The 17,536-nt window shown below is 43.8% G+C and overlaps 1 protein-coding gene across 3 annotated transcripts in view; it reads left to right on the top strand.

Moving 5' to 3' along the window:
- ATP2B2 (ATPase plasma membrane Ca2+ transporting 2) overlaps positions 1-17,536 on the top strand; it is a 392,203-nt gene that overhangs the window by 26,980 nt on the left and 347,687 nt on the right. The gene's annotated exons all lie outside the window — the stretch shown is intronic.

The raw sequence follows: 17,536 nt of genomic DNA on the forward strand, positions 1-17,536 counted from the left end.
TTGTAGATATTATGGCAGGAGATGCTAACTTGACAACTAGTAAATTCTGCTTGCATGACAGGACAAAGAGAGATAGGCTTTATCAACTGCTTGTAAATCCTGCTTGCTTGACAGGACAGAGGGGAATGGAGTCTGTCAAACAGGATACAAAGATAATTTTAATTGGACTAAACAAAGAACTCTAAAATCCAGATTGCACATCATATAAAAACTAAAAAAGAAATGAAGTGGTACTTGCTGGAGGCTGGAGAGCATGACAAGCACATGATAAGCAGGCTGGTAAGTCTGTAAACTCTGAGTACCTCAGCCAGTGGGGAAAAGAGGGAGGGATAATGCAGTCAGGAAGTTAGGATAAAAAGGGCTCTGCAAACCCTTAAAATTAGAGAGATCCATAGGGGTATGCACCAGTGGATGCTCTCTTTATTCAAATAAAGAAAGCTGAAGGCTCTCCTCTGTCTCTGGGATAAAGATGACAGAGCAAGCTTATTGGAGCAGAAGTTTTCCCAACAACTTGGGGCTCATCCAGGATCTGTCCGCTCTGGGGTTGGTGGGCTCCTGATTGAGCAGACAGGTGCCCTCACCGATTTTTGGTGATCACATTGCTCTGGGGTTTGTTGGCACTGGGGGATTGATTGGGTTCTTAGGACCATCCCAGAGACAGACAGGATGACAGATCTGGGTAGTCCATGAAGAAAGAAAAATGAAGGTAACAGAGGAGGCTAAGACTAAATGAAGAAATCTCACCAGTAAGTTGAAATGGGGGCTGTTGGGAGTAAAAAGGGAAGAATGCCTAAGGGAGGGCAATGGTAAGTTGAGGAAAGGGATCTCAGGAAGTGGGGTGACAAATCCTCAATACACCCAGAGAAGCCCATAATGCTGTCAAAGTTCTGGAGTTAGCCAGAGACATGAGACAGGACGAGGAAAAAGTAAAAACGAGGGCTATAATGATGGCCAGTCATCCCTACAGCCTCCCTGGGGAGGGGTGCAGGGACCTGTAAGCTTCCGAGGAATGTGGGTTGAGAGGGGTTGGGTGACCCCTGAGTGGAGGAGGAGTTGAATATCCAATAATGAGATGGGAATCTCCCCAACTTAAGCCAGGAAGGGGATGCAGAGAAAGGGGGCATGATTTTGAGAAACTGCCCATGGAGACAGGCCAGTCTCAAGGAAGCCCCTGGTCAGGAAGAAGTGCAGTGTGTAAGGGAAATGGGCTGCCAGGGGTCAGGGGCTCACTGTGTTTTAGGGACCCACCAATACAGAGCCCTTGATAACCTGTAGAGAGGGTCCGGGTTAGGAGAAGGTATTTCTGATGGTTGTTAAAATTCCTTTTTGAGGTGGGGTGAACAGCTCTTGGGTGCATCTTTAGTAATTCAAGGCGTCAGTGGGAATGATAACAGGGTACGCCTCCTCCACTGTGAATAGATGTGGGAGATGAATTTGAGATGCACGAGTTTTTGTATGTACCAAAGTGTGATTGTAATCTGTTGGGACGGGATTTAATGGCTAAATTGGGAATGCAAATTGATGTGGCCAAGGGACAGAGTGAATCTAATACTGTAGTAACCGTGCATAAATTCTCAGAGGAAGCCTATGCAGAAGTTGACCCAATGGTTTGGGCTACACCAGGAAATTATGGGAAGTGGGAAACGGAACCCCTCCAAATTACATTGAAACAACCAGAAGAAATAGTTTCTATAAAAAAAGTATTCTATCTCCAAAGAAGGAAGGAAGGAAGTGTGAGAGAGAGAGATCTAAGTATGATGCCAACATGGAAATAGTTGGTGGGAGCAAGAGGATAAGATAGCTGATGTGATGAATTGTAGGTGGTGTCAAATAGCGAAGGAAGAAAAAAACAAAGGGAAATTGAAGGGAAAAAAAAGCTGCAATTTTTATAGCTGAATTAGCTCAAAGACAAACTTCTAGATTATGTGGGGGCAATGCAGTGCATGTTAAATAGTTGAAAGGACCTGAGAAGAAATTTTCTGTCAGCAGTTGGTGCCTCAGGAAAATGAAAGGCTGGACCTTTCTTTCAAACAATTATGTGAAAATGGGAAATAGAATGTTGTTTGTGTGGATTTTTTTTGCCACTATGATGTAACTCTATAATGGGTAATGCACCTTTGCTGGAAGGGGGGGGGGGGGAGGGGGGTTGAAGAATTATCCTGCAAGGATGTATATTGAAACACTGGAAAAAGGGAAAGTGAGATGGGATGGGGAGAAGAGTGAGGGGACCCTCCCCCTCCCATTGGAAGACCCTGTTTGGCAGAGCGTTGTGTCAGTTGTAAAGAGTTTGGGCATCAACAAAAGGAATGCCCCTGAGACAGCAGTGAAAGGGCTGCGGGGGATCATTCCCAACTGAGCCCCTGGTTGCCATGTGGCTGGGGAATGAGGATAGCTGTGCTGAAACAGACACTGCTTGGTGTGCGCTTGTGTTGAGGCCTCCAAGTAATAAGCTCGTTTTATTTGGTGCCTTTTATATATTGGGGCCAGACATAATTAAGTTTAGAGAAAGAAGAACCAGGTGCTTGAGTGTGGTGGTCCCTTGGAATTGCAGGAATATTGGCCAGGTCTGTTTTGGTACAGATGAACCAAAACTTGTGTCCAAAGAGAGCGGTTTTATAGGCTTATCTGGCCATATGTTTGATCATAAAATTTCTGTGTTCAGTTCTGATTTAAGAGCCTATCTTGGTTTCAGTTGGGATGGAATTGTTTTCTTCAGAGGGTCTGGTATGATGCTATGTTTTGGTTCCAGGAAAACAAACAATATTGATAACACACCAATATTTATAGTTGCTGCTAAGCAGTGTTACACAGGGCCAAGGACATTCCCAAGGAGCTGGGAGGGAACAGAGCAAGGACAGCTGACTTAAGCTGGCCAAAGGGATGTTCCATACTCTATGAGATCACGTGGAAGGAGTTTTGAAGGGAGTGGGAGTTCATCTCTCCCCTCTGTTGTTTGAGGCCTAGCTGGGCATCGATCACGTTCTCCATCTCAGTGAATAGTTATATCTAAACTCATCAGTTTTTTTTATTCTCTCCCCCATCACACTGGGAAAGGCTGGGGGGAATGGGCAGATGACTGCGTGGTGCTGAGCTGCCTGCCCACCTAAACAACCATCAAAGTGTTTTGACTATTTTTTTTTTAAGGAGTGTAGGCCAACTCGGTGCCAAAAGATATGAGCATTAACTTGCAGAGGAAAAGCATGAGGGCTTAATTACTCACCTGTTGAAGGTGGTGAATATACCACAAGAGGTAGCTGTAATACACGTCACATGAGAGGTGGCTATAATACATGTCAGGGGCATCAGGCAGGATTTTCAAAGAGGCAGTAGATAATCTAGGTAAGTGATGGGCAGAAAAAGCTTGAAAAGAAGCGCATCACTTCTGCTTGAAGCATCTGAGACCTTCCCTTTACTCCCAACAGTTTGGATGCTGCCAGATGAAATGTGTTTCCTGCCAGAGGAGTTAAAGCTAATTAAAAATTGTGGGGCCAGAGAAGAAGAATAACTGGTTTACAAGGGATGGCAAACAGTGGCTACCCAAGTCATTGGCCCTATACGTTTTGAAACCATTCAGAGAAATCCAACATGCGGCCTTGCAAAATAGAGCTGCTGTTGATTATCTGTTATTAAGGCACAATCGTGGGTGTCAGGAATTTGAAGAGATGTGTTGTTTTAATCTTAGTGACACTTCCCACTTGGTAGAAGGAAGGACAGAGGATTTAAAACATTTGATGGAAGGTCTTAAATAAGATGAAGGTGAAGGGCTCACTCACCTTCTACAGTCACTGGGATCAACCAGATGGGGAGCCTAGCTGGCAAAGATTGGAACCATGCTGTTAGTTGGGGTGTGCTTTATGGGCCTAGTAAGATGCATGGTAAGTCATGTACTTACAAAAAAAATACATGTTGGAACATAATAATACATCTACTTATTATTGGAACGTAAGACAAACTGGGAAGTGCCAGCTAAAGGTGAAAGTTGCTCTTAAAGAGGATTTTATAGGAGTTTCCAGTTCTTTTTACTAGATTTATACTCATGACTAGTCAGATCTTTTGTTGAATTTTGACTTTTTCTGTCTAGTGATGAAATATTGATATTGAAGAGTTAATGTGTAATTAGGGACTTTTCCCCCAGCGTTCTTGCTAACATGGAAAACTCTAATGCCAAGGCTCTCATGTATGAACTTTTGCCTCAGTCTCCAGGCCTTCAGCATCACCGATTGGCACTGAGCTCAGTTTGCAGCTCTTTCCATTGCTGTACAAACAACGCAGGAAGCTGATCTGCATGTACTTGTTAGCGTAAAATATTGGTGGGGGGTAGTTATACCCAGAGAGTGAGATAACAGGAGAACAACTTGATATTATTGCATATATCAGAGAATTTTTTCACACACGTAAAACCTAACAAATGGATTTTTGCACCCTCGAACGCACTGATGTTTGTGTAGGGGGATTGTAAGTGGATTCTGCTCCTGCTGCAGAAGCGGTGTGGCACAAACCATGAGCTGAAGTGATAAGGTCTGGGCTGAGCTATGCAGATTTTCAGGTTTAATTCATCCCACAGCAACGGCAGTAAAAAGACTCACTTGATGAAAAATGCAACTTAGAGATGCTCAAAGTTGTTCAAAAATTCTTCACAACAACAAAAAAAGTCTTAGTGAGAAACTGGCGCTGCCCATTGCAGTGCTTCTGTTGGTGTGGTCTTCTAGCCGTGTGTGCTCGTTTCCATCTTTTCTGTTTCTTTGCTCAGGCTACATAAAGCCTGTTTTGCTGGTGATAAACCAACACTTTCATTTTTCAAAGTTTTTAAAGTTTCAAAGAATTTGTGTTCGGTCTCCCCTCAGTGACACTGGCATTCCCCTGCTTTCACAGGGCAATGCAATGAGTACATTGCACCATTGCCATCGCACTTGGCTACGTGTTGCTGAGCCTGCATTTTGCATCTTCTGTTGAAGAAGGTTGTAATCAAACTTCAAATATTCAAAAGATAGTTAAAAAACAAACTTAAAAAAAAAAACCAACAAAAAACAACCCTCTTATTTTTTCTATTAAAGATCCAGGACAAAAGACTGGATGCTGAACCTTGCTCTCTGTGACGACCTCGTTCTGAAGCTGGCTCGTGATGAAGGAAGATGCTCCCAGGCTCTGCCAGGAGCCCATGGTGCTGTTGGCTGCGAAGACGGGTTTTTACATGTCTAGGCTCGCAGCGCGCATCGGGTGCGACTGCGCTCAGACCCGAGCAGATGCTGCATTCGGATGCGCAGCGCCGGCTTCGCTGAGCGGGGAGCGGCGGCTGCCGGCCGGGCTGGCTGCGGTGCGATGCGGCCCGGAGCCGCGGGGTTGTGCGCGGCGCGGCCGCCAGGAGGCGCTATAACAGCGGGCGGGCCGGGCGCCGTTAGGGAGCGCCCCCAGCCAGCGGGGCCCGGGACTGCGCGGCCGCGGGCGTGGGGTGCTACGCGCAGCGCGGGGCGGCAGGCCTGAGACGTGTGCATTGAACGCGCTTCTCGTACCCACGTAGGTGCTTAAAACTTGCCTCTCATGTTTTTCCTCTGCGGCACGCCTACAGGTTCTCTCCTGCAGCACGGCTGCGTGTTGGATGCAGTGACTTCAGCTTCATCTGCTTTGAGGCTGAGTTCCTCCTTGGCACGAGCCAAGCCCTGAACAAGTGGAGATTTCAAGGTCCCTCCTGCATTGCTTATAAATCTTTCTGGCACCATCTTAATAGTGTTTTGTGCTCGTAATCTGCAGGTTCCCAGATAGCCTGTTTTCGTGGCGCGCAGCAGAGCGCTCAGTGCCGACTGAAGAGCTTCTCAGTCTTTTTTTAGCACGCAGACGTCAGAGTGCTGCTCTGATTGTAAAGGAGAATCGGTGCTGCTGTGTGCTGCCGTTCAGTTCGCACCATATGGAAGGAAGAAGCCTGACCTTTCTGATTGTTACGTGGTCTCTTTGAACTGATGCAAGTCACTGACTGAATGCACGAGGTTTCTTTTTTGCTATCTCCTTTTTCCAGCGTAACACAGCAAGTGAAAGCAGCTGATTATATTAAATCCAATTACAACTTAATGGCTTTTTAGAATCTTCTTTGCATTTCTTAAAATGTTACCCATTCCGTGCACATGCTGCGAGGAAATGATTGCAGAGCAACACCTGTACCCTTTGTGCTATTATTGCTGCCATCAAACTTACAGCCAATGTTTTAAATACATTTTTGTTTCTAAATGTTATTGTTAAGTGTACACCACTACTGTATTAATTCCTAACTAACAGTTATTTACAATAAGGGTGGTGAGGCACTGACACAGGTTGCCCGGAGGGGTGGTGGATGTCCCATCGCTGGGGACATGCGAGGTCAGGCTGGGGGGCTCTGATGGAGCTGTGGGTGTCCCTGCTCACTGTGGCAGGTAGGACTGGATGGCCTTTGGGAGTCCCTTCCAACTCAAACGATTCTGTGATTCTATGAAAATGGGGAAAAAATTTCACAACTCGTGTTCTAATTCTTGGAATCTGAAATAAGTCTGTATGTCTTCAGAAACCTGTAGTGCTGAAGCTAAGCATCCTGCTGAGAATAGAATAGTGAAAGTATTTCTTACGGTCAGGGAGATAGAATACAGTAGCACTCAGCTTAGCTGGGTTCTGTAACCACTGCTGCTGACCAGTCAGAAGCTCCCCGATCTCTGCTACGTCATTCCTGTGAGCTTACAGCACCCGGGGCTGATGAGCTCACTGTGTGCTGGTGAGCATAAACACTACACCAAGGTATCTCTCTGTTACACCCAGTATTCATCTGTGTAAACCAGTGGGTGGCCAGAGAAAGGTGGAAATCACACTTACATGTTTGGTTTTAGTTGTAGAATGAGCTAAAGAAACAGCTTTTAATTTTTGGACAGTTACTGCAGTGCAGGATTTTCTGAGGAGGTTTGTCTGAGCTTTCTCTGAGTTCTGTTTGAAGTGCTACCCAGAAGAGGCTGTTCACAATCACTGTGGCTCTCGGAAGCATCTGAAACTGGGTCTACGGAGCACATCTACATATCCTGGCCTGTTTCAGAAGTAGAACATGGCTGTTTCCAATTTAGCTGTCATGCATCTGCTTGTCACACTTAAATTGCTCCCTCATTATCTGACAATTAATTGTTTTGTGTATGTTTGTACACGTATTTCCACTGTTTGTTTGTATATGCTTCCTCAGTATTGTCAGTCTCGTATGCATATTGGTTAGATGAAATTTCTTACCCTTAGCACTTTCCATGTAGCATAAACACTGCTCTTTGCTTAAGTTTAGGCACAGTTGTCTTCTGTTTGCATCATTACAGCTTGTGGTTTCATTGAAGTTCTTATCAGTAAAAATAAGATGTGAAGCTGCCCCAAAAAGGTAAGTTACATAACAGGTAGTGATGCTCTTTGGCTATAAAAGATGTATTTGCTATTATGTAAGAAAGTGGAAAAGCTTGGTGGCAGAGAATAAAAAAGAGGTATCTAATCTCAGATTCAAGTGGGAAACTGCAGCAGATAAAAACTGGGAAGCTTCGTCCAGCAGTGGTGGAAGCAGTCTATTTGGGGGTTCTTTTTTGACTCGGTCATTAATTCCCCAAATTTTCAGCGTGCAGCTTCTGAGCTGTCTGATGCACAGCTCTCATCTCACGCTCAGACTCTTCAGCTGCAGTAAGAAACGCCTTTTATTTCCACCACAAAGCTTTGGTCACGTCATGTGAAGATCCACTGCACTTCCTTTCCAGGGAAGCGTGACTGAAAGCTCCCTGCACTCCATGCCACCATCCGCCTGCCCGACCGCTCAGAGGCACGTAGTGATGTTTGAATACCTGAAGAAGAGTGCCTTTTCTCATGCCAACTAATGCTTCCAAATAAGCGCAGTGTATGCTGGAAGCAGACATCTTTAAAGTCAGGGTTGCAAAGTGAAAGTTTCTCAGCCTGTGACTGGTTGAAGGCGCACTGCTCTTGCTGTCTGTGGCAGGGTCAAGCCTTCCTGATGGATGTAATGTTTCCTGGGTGCCTCTCAGGAGTAAGTGACTCCAGAGTTGTTCTCTCAAGATAGGAGACTTTGTACATAGGCTCTTTCACAGTGAGTGTGCCTGGGTTTTTTTGTGTTGTGCAGACAGCTGAAGAATATTGGCTTTCATACTTTCAAAGCAGATACTACAAGTTAAAAAACAAGATGTTGGTATTATTTTTCTCCAATTTTAAAGCCTCAGTGATTTTACAGATTCTTCTGTTTAAATCTGTGGGGTGGAAAGCCTGCATTACTCCTGCAAGAGCTACAGTGGATAACACAGGCAGTGCACATACCGCCTTTTAGCTTTGTGAATAATCTCTTTCAAGTACTTGGCCAGTAAAGCAGGGACAAACTTAACTGGATGGCATTCCTTTGAGTTCATACATGAGCAAAGAATTCTTACAGTGAAAAACTATGATTCTTTTATCAGAGTGTCAGAGCACATGATGATGAACATGAGATGAAGGTATCACCAGGAAAGTTTGGTGAGAACCCCTATCTGCGTGCACAATAACTCCTCTAAGTGTGACGTCTTCGTTTAAAGACGCTTCTGACACCGCGCAGAGAATTTGCCATGCAAATGAGATCCTTATTAGGAAGTAATATTTTTAGAATACTTTAAGCAAAAGGAAACTTGTTCTTCTAAAGGCATTTCACACACACAGAATGACTTTATGAAAAAGAAAGATCAGACTGGACGTGTCTGTGTTAATGTCAGATAAATGTTTCCCAGGTTGCCTCATTAGGAAATCTAAATTTGGAACTCCTACAAAATGTTATGCTGTAATAGCCTAGTTTTTTATGTCTTCAATTGAATCTACCTATGCATTACAAGGGGCTGTTGCTGTGCTGCAGTGCACCACTGGGTATCCTTCGTAAGCTTTGTGTCAAGGAAGAAATGTGGCTGTTCTAACTGCTTCTGAGTAGGGTGAAATACATGAACTGTGTTACACTATGGCATGTATAAGGTGAGATGACAGCAGCATTTGTGGGAGGGAAGAAGAAGGGAAAGTAGCACCACTGACACTATAGTATTTCAGTCTTCAGTCCTGAAAGTGCACAACGAAGTTAGGCATAACGTACAGCTGAAATGGGTTCATGTGTGCCAGTAGATAAAACTGGGAATACATGGTTGCAGAAGAACTGTTAGGTCACAGCTTGAGCTGGTGATTGAGCACCTGGTGAAGGGGTGCGGTTGGCCCAGGGGGCAGAAGCAAATTGCTTGCACCTGCACTCCCCAGGTGACCAGAAGGAGTGGACACCCACCCCCACCCACTCCTGGGTCTCATATAAGGGCCAGCCACTGAAGGGAGAGCATTTCTGGGACCCAGGCTGCTTTCTGAGATGGAGTGCTGTGTAGCCAGATTCCTTCGCCAGTTGGGTGAGTTCTGTTCTTTCTGGATTCAACTGTTGCCCTCTGTGCAAATGCTTTGTCTGGTATCACTAAGAGCCTTCATGAGCAAAACAATAGTACTGAACATGTCTGAAGGGTAAACAGGCCTGCTTCTGTCTGCTGGGGGAAGTTTATTTTGGTCCTGATTTTGCAGTTGCTTGCAGGGTCAAGTGCTGATTCTAAATGAGGCAACTGTGGGCACCTGTCCCTTTTGTATGGATATGGGAGGTTCTGAAGCACCATGCAACCCAAATGTTCTTTCTTGCTTGTCTGAGGAGAAAGCATTGGATTGGTGGAGTCTGCCAGAATTTATTTACTAGGCTTATGTTTGCCTAAAAGGCTGGTTAGGTCAAGTGGGGCCTCGCGTCCATCTTAGTTATTTGTTTGTCTTGCTTTTTAATGTAGCTACTTTTGCAGTTAATTTGTGGTCAATTAGAGTAGCTGAGGAAGCTTCTGTGTATCAGCGGGAGGGATTTCACTGACAAGAATAAATACTTGATCTCCAAATGGTTTGCTATAGTGCAAGAGGTAGAAGAGCAGTGAGTTACTCGATTAATCGTCCTGTTGCTCCTTTTGCTTCCATGTGTGTTAGCGTCAGTAGTGAGATTAGCTGGCAAAGTAAATTCCAGGCTGTAGGTGAGGTTCTTTTGAAAATTAAAGGAAGCAAAAGGTACCCTAGGAAGAAAATTAACTGTTGTCCAGTCAAAACTACTGAAGTTAGTAAAATGGTCACTGTAGAAGAGCTAGAAAAGTTTCTTGCTTTATATAGCACTCAGGCAGTGTTAAGGACATAAATAATTAAGCTTGGGACACGTGGTAATTGAAACTAGGAATTCAGGTTACTGGATGGTAGGAGTGATGAAGAACAAATGAACTAACGCTCCAGCTCCCTTGTCTATAAAACTAATTAGGTATCATTGAGGTGAAGCCGTTTATATGAACTTCCTAAAGCTCTGAAGAAGAGCAACCGACTAATGTTGATATTTAGGGTTGGCATCAGTCTCCTTGAAGCTGGCGCTGTCAGAAACTAAGGTGATCTCTGGTATCTTTCAGTCTGGCTATCTAAACAAACCAAGTGCATGAGCCCTTCTGCCCTGTGTGCTTAGAGTAATTGAATGTTGTGGATGTTTGTTGAAGTGAGTTAACAGAACTGTTATCTTAGAAACCAAACACCAGGAACTTGGCTGTCTCCAGGCGAACTGAAGTAATAGTGCTTATAGCTGACGACAAATAGAAATGGAAAGAGTATTGTTATGCTGACTCTTTTCCAGTGGGGAGTGGATAACATTTCTTTATGGCTGTTGACTTGTAAAGGGTGGAAGGGCCTTGTAGAAAGATCTAGAAAAATTAGAGCTGAGCAATCAGCTGTGAGAAGTTTAATGAGTGTTGGATTCTGCACCTGGGAAGGGGCCACCCTGGCTCTACATACAGCCTAGGGGAGAGCTGCTCTACTGAAAGGGGTGTTAGTTGACACCAAGCTGAAGATGAATCAGCAACATGTCCAGGCAGCCAGGAAGACTAACCATATCCTGGAGTGCATTAAGCGTGGCTTTGCCATCTGGTCAAGGGGAGTGATTGTCCTGTTCTATGCTGCACTGACATAACCTCACCTTGAGTGCTGTGTACACCACAGTACAAAAAAGGCGTAAAGCTATCAGAGTGCCCAAAGGAGGGCAACAAAGATGGTGAATGGTCTAGAGGAGGGACGAGTGGTAAGTTGCCAAAGCCTCTCTTTTTGTGTTCTTTCTAGAGAAGAGGAGTCTGACGGGAGACCTCATTGCAGCCTACAGCTTCCTCATGTGATGGAGTGGAGAGGCAGGCACTGATCTTTTCTCTCTGGTGACAGCAGTAGGATCCAAGGGGATGGCGTGAAACTGATGGGGAGGTTCAGGTTGGATATCAGGAAAAGGCTCTTCACTGAGAGGGCGGTCAGGCACTGGAACAGGCTAGCTGAGAAAATAGTCACAGCAGTGGAGCTGAAGAAGTGTGTGAACAACTGCTCTTAAACATGTGGTCTGATTTAATTTTTTTGATGTGGTCCTGTGTGGAGCCGGGAGTTGGACTTAATGATCCTTATGACTCCTTTCCCATTTGGGATATTAATTGGTTCCATTATAGGTCCAAATAATCATTGTTGAATTAAGTATACATGTAATAAATATATTTGTATTTGAAAATCAACAGTTAAATGGCATATAAATGAACTGTGTAGAAATGCATATTTAGTCAAATGAACACAAAGTTGCCTTCTTGATTGAGGTAGAAGGATGAGAGATAGGGATAAAAATAGATGATAACAGAGAAAACTTACTAAGGAAAGTAAGATGTTCGGAGTTATTTCTGTGCATGTATGCATATGAGAGAATGTCTCAGTGCACAGATTCCTGTGCTTCTCTTAAGATGAAGTGCTGCCTTAGCTTCTCCTAATGGTTAATGAACATACTTTACTGAATAAATAAATCACTGACTTTATTAGTGGCCAGGCCCAGGTCGTTAAAAGTGTGATGGAAGAGGCAGTGAAGAGTTGGGCCCCTAGGTGCTGCATTCCAGCTGGCAGGCACCTGACACCAGCACTTAACCTACCTGCAGTGTTGATGAAGGAAACTGCAGCATTTTTGATGAGGAAGTCTTAGGGCAGTCAACACAAAGGGATTCCTTCCTGAGGCACCTCAATGCAGGTGGGCACCACAGTCTGTTTAGGATAATACAGACCATGTCTTGTATAGTTGGGTGTTGTTACCTTGGGTCTCTTCAGTTTCTGTGGGGAGCAGCAAGCATGGAGTGGATTACTGAATGTGGTGTGGAGAACATAAAACTTCTGTTTTGGTGAATTACAAAGGTGTGCTTTCCTCATCCTTATTTTTGGTATATGATGGCCTGCTAGAACACGTGTTCCTGTTGCTGTTATTGTCAGTGAAAATCGTGGTTCAAGGCTCTGGTCTCAGCATGCCACATTCTGCAGAGGTTAGCAGAAAGCTGCCTCAAAAAGGTAAAGCGGTAGCATGAATGTTCTAGAGAATGTGCTCCTGTATGCGTTTACTGTTAAGATTCAATGTCTCTGATTTTCCCAAAAGAATGAAAACAAAAACATTACCTCTATCAAAGGAAAAAGAGGAATGAGTATGATGCCACTTAAGGTGCTATTTCTGTGAGTAATCAAATGCTGAGGCATGGATGACTCAAATCTATTAGCATTTCTGTAAAAATTGTGTGGAGTTGGGAACTACAATGGCTGTTCAGATAGAAACATCTTAACCTGTATCTTCTACTTTCAGTTGGTATAGGGGCAGAACTACTTCAGCAGTGTAGCAGCAGGGTGAATGACTAGGCATATAAGAACATAGATTTGACACAATTGCTGCAAGGTCGATGAGTACCTTGGGGTTCAGGCTCAGTTCCTTATTGTTTGTTGGTGATGTTGCACACAGCTGATTCAGCAGACAGAATAGACAGCGTTTTGAACTGAAGCTGAAGTGACAAAATTATTTTTGTAATGCAAGCAATTGACAGAGTAGTAAGTACACAAAAAAGGCATCTCTTGCTATCATATTTTTCCCTGTAAGGGATAAGAAGTTTTGGATACTGTTTCAGTAGCTCATGCAGCAGACTTGTACATATCCATATGGCCTTTTCTCAAAAGGCTAGTGATTACATAATTTTCTTAAGTGAACTAATTAATGCAATTTTATAGGTTTTTCTTGTTTAATTATTTGATAACATGGTAATTACAAGTGACAAATCACAAACTACATATTGTGTAACAACTACAGATGTATATACTTCTAGTAAACTCTAAATTACCACAACTATTTATTGCAGCTACACTATAGTACTTGCTCCTTAATGAGTGACACAGGGTTATAAACCATTTTTGAACAAGGATACTCAGGTGTATTTGATGAGAACTTAAACTTTCCCATAGCTGCTCATTCTTTGAATTCTCTTGCCAAAATTAATCTGGGAAGTTGTATTTTTATATATATGTATCAGGACAGATTTCCCATGACCCTCAACTATAAATAAAACAAGATTATTATTTCTGCAGGCTGATTCTTTTAATACTTTGAGTAGTGTTCATAGATGCCTTAAAGCTAAAATGAGAGATTAATTCAGCCAGTTCCCCTCACCCCCGCTTTCACTCATTCACTGCCTTTTAACTAAATCTTAGCCCTCTAACTGTGGGTAAAATGATGCAGTATAAAAGCTCAGTTTTGATTTTGTTCTAGAAGTGCCTGTAAAAATAAAAGTTGAGAACTTGCAAAGTCATTAGTGAAGACATATGCAAATATTTGCATATTGCATTTAAAATACAAGGTTGGATGCATGCTGTATGTAAATTCTCAACCTCTGCTTCTCAGAGAGCAGAAAAAGCTGTACTGTGGCCCTTGTATTTATGGGTGGAAACACTGCTGAACTGACTATGGTCAAATATGGTTGAAGTTAAATAGGTAAAATATGGTTTCAGGGAGATAAAGTTTATGTAGTTTATCTTTGATATATTTTCAGTTAAAAGAGTAGGTTCTTACTTCCAGCAACATATGGGGGGGGGGGGGGGTGACATGACCTTCCTGGACTTGCTCAAAAGTGATTTATGCTTACGATTTGTTAGCCTGCAGGTATAAGCTTCCAATGTGAGATGTCTTCCTGTCCCTGCTGAGTTGAGGAAGAATGAGAACTTGTGCTCTGAATACACTGATTTCTCAGTCAAAAAAGAGAACGCGGTCTAGAATACTGGGTAGGCTGAGAAGCAACACAGATGTTAAAAAATAAATTTGGAAAACAGTAACTACAGCAGTATTATTTATGAGTGCTGTGATCTCCGTGAGAGAATGTCTTAGCTGCATTTTTTTTTGTTGGCCTTCAGTGGTAAGGAAAACAGTTCTAGATATACTTGATAACGCCAATAACAGTTTCCTTGATATTTGTAGCTGAAGATGGTGAATTAAAAGTAAAGTTTCTAGATAGCAGTAAATATGACTTAGTATTACTATGAATTAAAATAAGCTCTGAAGCACATTGGAGAATAAAGCGGTAGATGCATTTGGAAAAAGTTCCAAAACAGTACACAAGTACCTAAAGTAGCTTGAGATCAAGTTCGTGCTGTCTAAACAAGTTGTCATTTCTGTAACCAAAACAAAAAGCCAAACAAAGCTGTTATGTGAAGCAAATGAATGTGCAAGTTCCAGATGCATCCTACATCTGGGGCTGTGTACAGGTTCTGGAGTGGTGTTAGCCCTTGGCAGCTCCTTCCCTATGGCACAGAAGCTGGTCCTGGGCTCTTCCTGCTGTTGACAGAAGCTGAGACCTGTGCTGTGAAGTGAACCGGGATGTGGGGCTGCAGTCAGTTACTTCTGTATGGGGGCCCAACCCCTTTGGTTGCAAGTAGATCACTGGTTGTAGGAGTGCCAACAGAATGTCTGTTCTCTGCTCTGTAGGGTGCAAACATTGGTCTAAAACTTGAGATCCAGAGCAGGCAACCAAAATCAACAGCTGTAGCTTGTCACTTTAAAACACCTGGGGGAAACACTGCACCTCCCCTTCCCCAGGCTCAATGCTGTGGCTGCAGGGTGCACTCAGTCCCTTTTGCACAGGGGTATGGGCACAGCAGTGTCTTTCTGCTGCTCCTTCCCTGTGCTGTGGTGGCACCCTGCAGGCTGCTCAGCACTCTCCTTCCTTTCTCTCAGAGCTTCCCACCATTTTGTGGCTGTTCTGTGGAGGCAGCATGCGCTGCTCTGATTGGCCCACAGATACTGCGTGCTGCCCTGATTGGCTGCTCTGGCAGCGGTTCCGGAATGTTCTAGAGGACACTCTGGAACTGCTGTGACTGGAATGGCGCTGCTCTCCCACAGCCTCCTGCTGCCAAACCTGGAACTTTATGCCAGATGCACCTATCAAATAAACTTATTTACTCTTTTTTTTCCCTAATCCTCCAAGCTGAGCATGGATAGCATGCGAGGCCAGGGTGTTCAGTTCTCAGGATGCCCTTTGGCAAGTTGGAGAACAGCTCATGAGATTGACTACAGTTCCTGGTGATGTCTGGTGCTGTGCACTGGTATTTGTTCAGTGTGGAGGCCGAGCTTCATACCCAGCGAGGTCAGTATGTCACAGCTATTACTTGAAGAGGGCATTATTTACATTTGGTTGCTCTGCTGGACAAATGAGTTTGGAAGCTCCTGGTGGTTCCCCCTGCAGATGCATCTTTGTGAAGGTTTGGTGTGTGGAAAGAGTACAATTAAGTGTAATTAATTTAATTAGATCCTTGGCTCCTTCCTGACAACATCTCCAAGAATTTGTTGCAAGAGGGTGAAGAAGCAACTGTATGGTTGAGAGTTTCTGATTTACAGCCTTAAATCCTGGAGATGGGAAACTGGCCAGTCCTGAGCAATCAGACCAGTGCCTGTGGTTGTTTAGCCTGTGTTTACACAGGAACCAGCAAAACAGCTTTATCCTTTCCCCCTCTGCTATCATGTTAATGCCCAAGTACAGCAAGGGGAAGGCTGCAAGGATTCCCTCCTCCCTCAGCTCCTCGCAGTGTGGTATGCAGCCCTTCAGCTGGAACTGCTGGCTCTCCTTGCCACATCCGCCAGCAGGGTGGGGAGAGCTGTTGGGATGCCTGGCAGCACGGGGAGCCCATTCCTGGGGCTGCAAAAAGTCCCAGCGGTACGTGGGGAGTGGCTGGTGCCCAGCCTGCAGCCGCTTGTTTGCTCTTCTAAACCTGGTAAGAAGTTTCAATGCGAGAACCATGAGTCCTTTACAGACCATGATTTGGATATCACTGCCGTGCACCAATGAGATATTTGGGTTTGTAGTGTTTGCTAGTGGAGCATTTTTCTTGTTGGTTTCCTAGCCTGTAATCTGCTTAGTTTGTTTGATCATACTAATTGCTTTCTACTTCCATAATTTGTCAGGTGTGTAGTCAGTTCTCAGTGGTAGGAATCTCTGAGGAAGCAACAATGCTGTCTTGTTTATTTATTTTATTATTAAAAAAACCTGTTGAAATTGGAGGAAAATCTCTGAAATTTGTTTCTTTATATCCAGAGGAAATAAAACGATAGGTTTTAATTTTGCTAGATGGTCAGCAGAAATATTGTTTCATCTCCATATTTGTAGGAATAATTATAGTTCTTGAAATTGTAAGATTTACTTGCTTTAAACTAATTTTTGCACCTTTGAAATGAATCCAGCAGTAGAGGTATCTGAAAGGTGCCCCCCTCCCTCCTCCAACCACCCTTTGAGTATGGTCAATATCTGAGTGTTTTCTACCTTGATTCTGTGCTTGGACTTAAAGCTAGAATTGCCCTGATACTGAGAACTGTGGGAACAAATGCCTCGCTGTTTTGGACACAATCACAACGTCACTGTCATGATCTTTCAATCTTTAGTGCATTGATCCATGTAAGCTGCTGTTTGCTTTACACCAGTAGAACTCTGAAGCTGAAAGCAAGTGGTTGGAAGGGAGATTCCATGTGAAGGGAGATGCTGCTTTGGCTGCACAAAGTCAGTGGGAGAAATTCCTACTTTGTTGTTTCCTCAAAGCTCATGTAGAAAGCTGTGACTAGAGGGAAGGGGAGGATGGTGTGGCACTGCAGGTGTTGGAAGGTACAGTACTCCTCAGACCCAATGGTGTGATTAGGAGCAGAGTTGCTGGTGATTGCTGGCACTGTTTCTGGGACTGTGAATCTGAACGCAATAATGCCATAGTAATCTAAGATATTAGTGTTTTTCACATTGAGATGTGGAGGGAGGGGAGAATCAAACTTGAAGTAGGTGGGGGGATTTAAAATGGTGCAAAATGACAAGTTTGGATTGTTACCTTGAGACAAAGGCATACGCTGTGATTACTGTATGTAGACAAAGCTCAAAAGGAGAGAATTAAGAAAGCAGTAATAGTCACATTTCTGGAATTTGACTACTGAGGTCTTTTGGTGCTGATTTGAGTAAGATTTTCTATGTTTGAATGTAGATGTTAGTATTAAAAGGTCAGGAGGTCTGATGTGCAACAAAACCATATAGATTCTGAAGAAAAATAACACCAAAGCTGTGTATGTCCTCAGATGTAAGCTCAAAATTCACAAACCCCTGGGATCCATGGACTGGTGTTTGACTGCATAAGATTTCTAAAGGAGCTCTTTATC

Source organism: Gallus gallus, chromosome 12 (assembly GCF_016699485.2).
Source record: "Gallus gallus isolate bGalGal1 chromosome 12, bGalGal1.mat.broiler.GRCg7b, whole genome shotgun sequence".
In the NCBI taxonomy this organism is placed as follows: domain Eukaryota; kingdom Metazoa; phylum Chordata; class Aves; order Galliformes; family Phasianidae; genus Gallus; species Gallus gallus.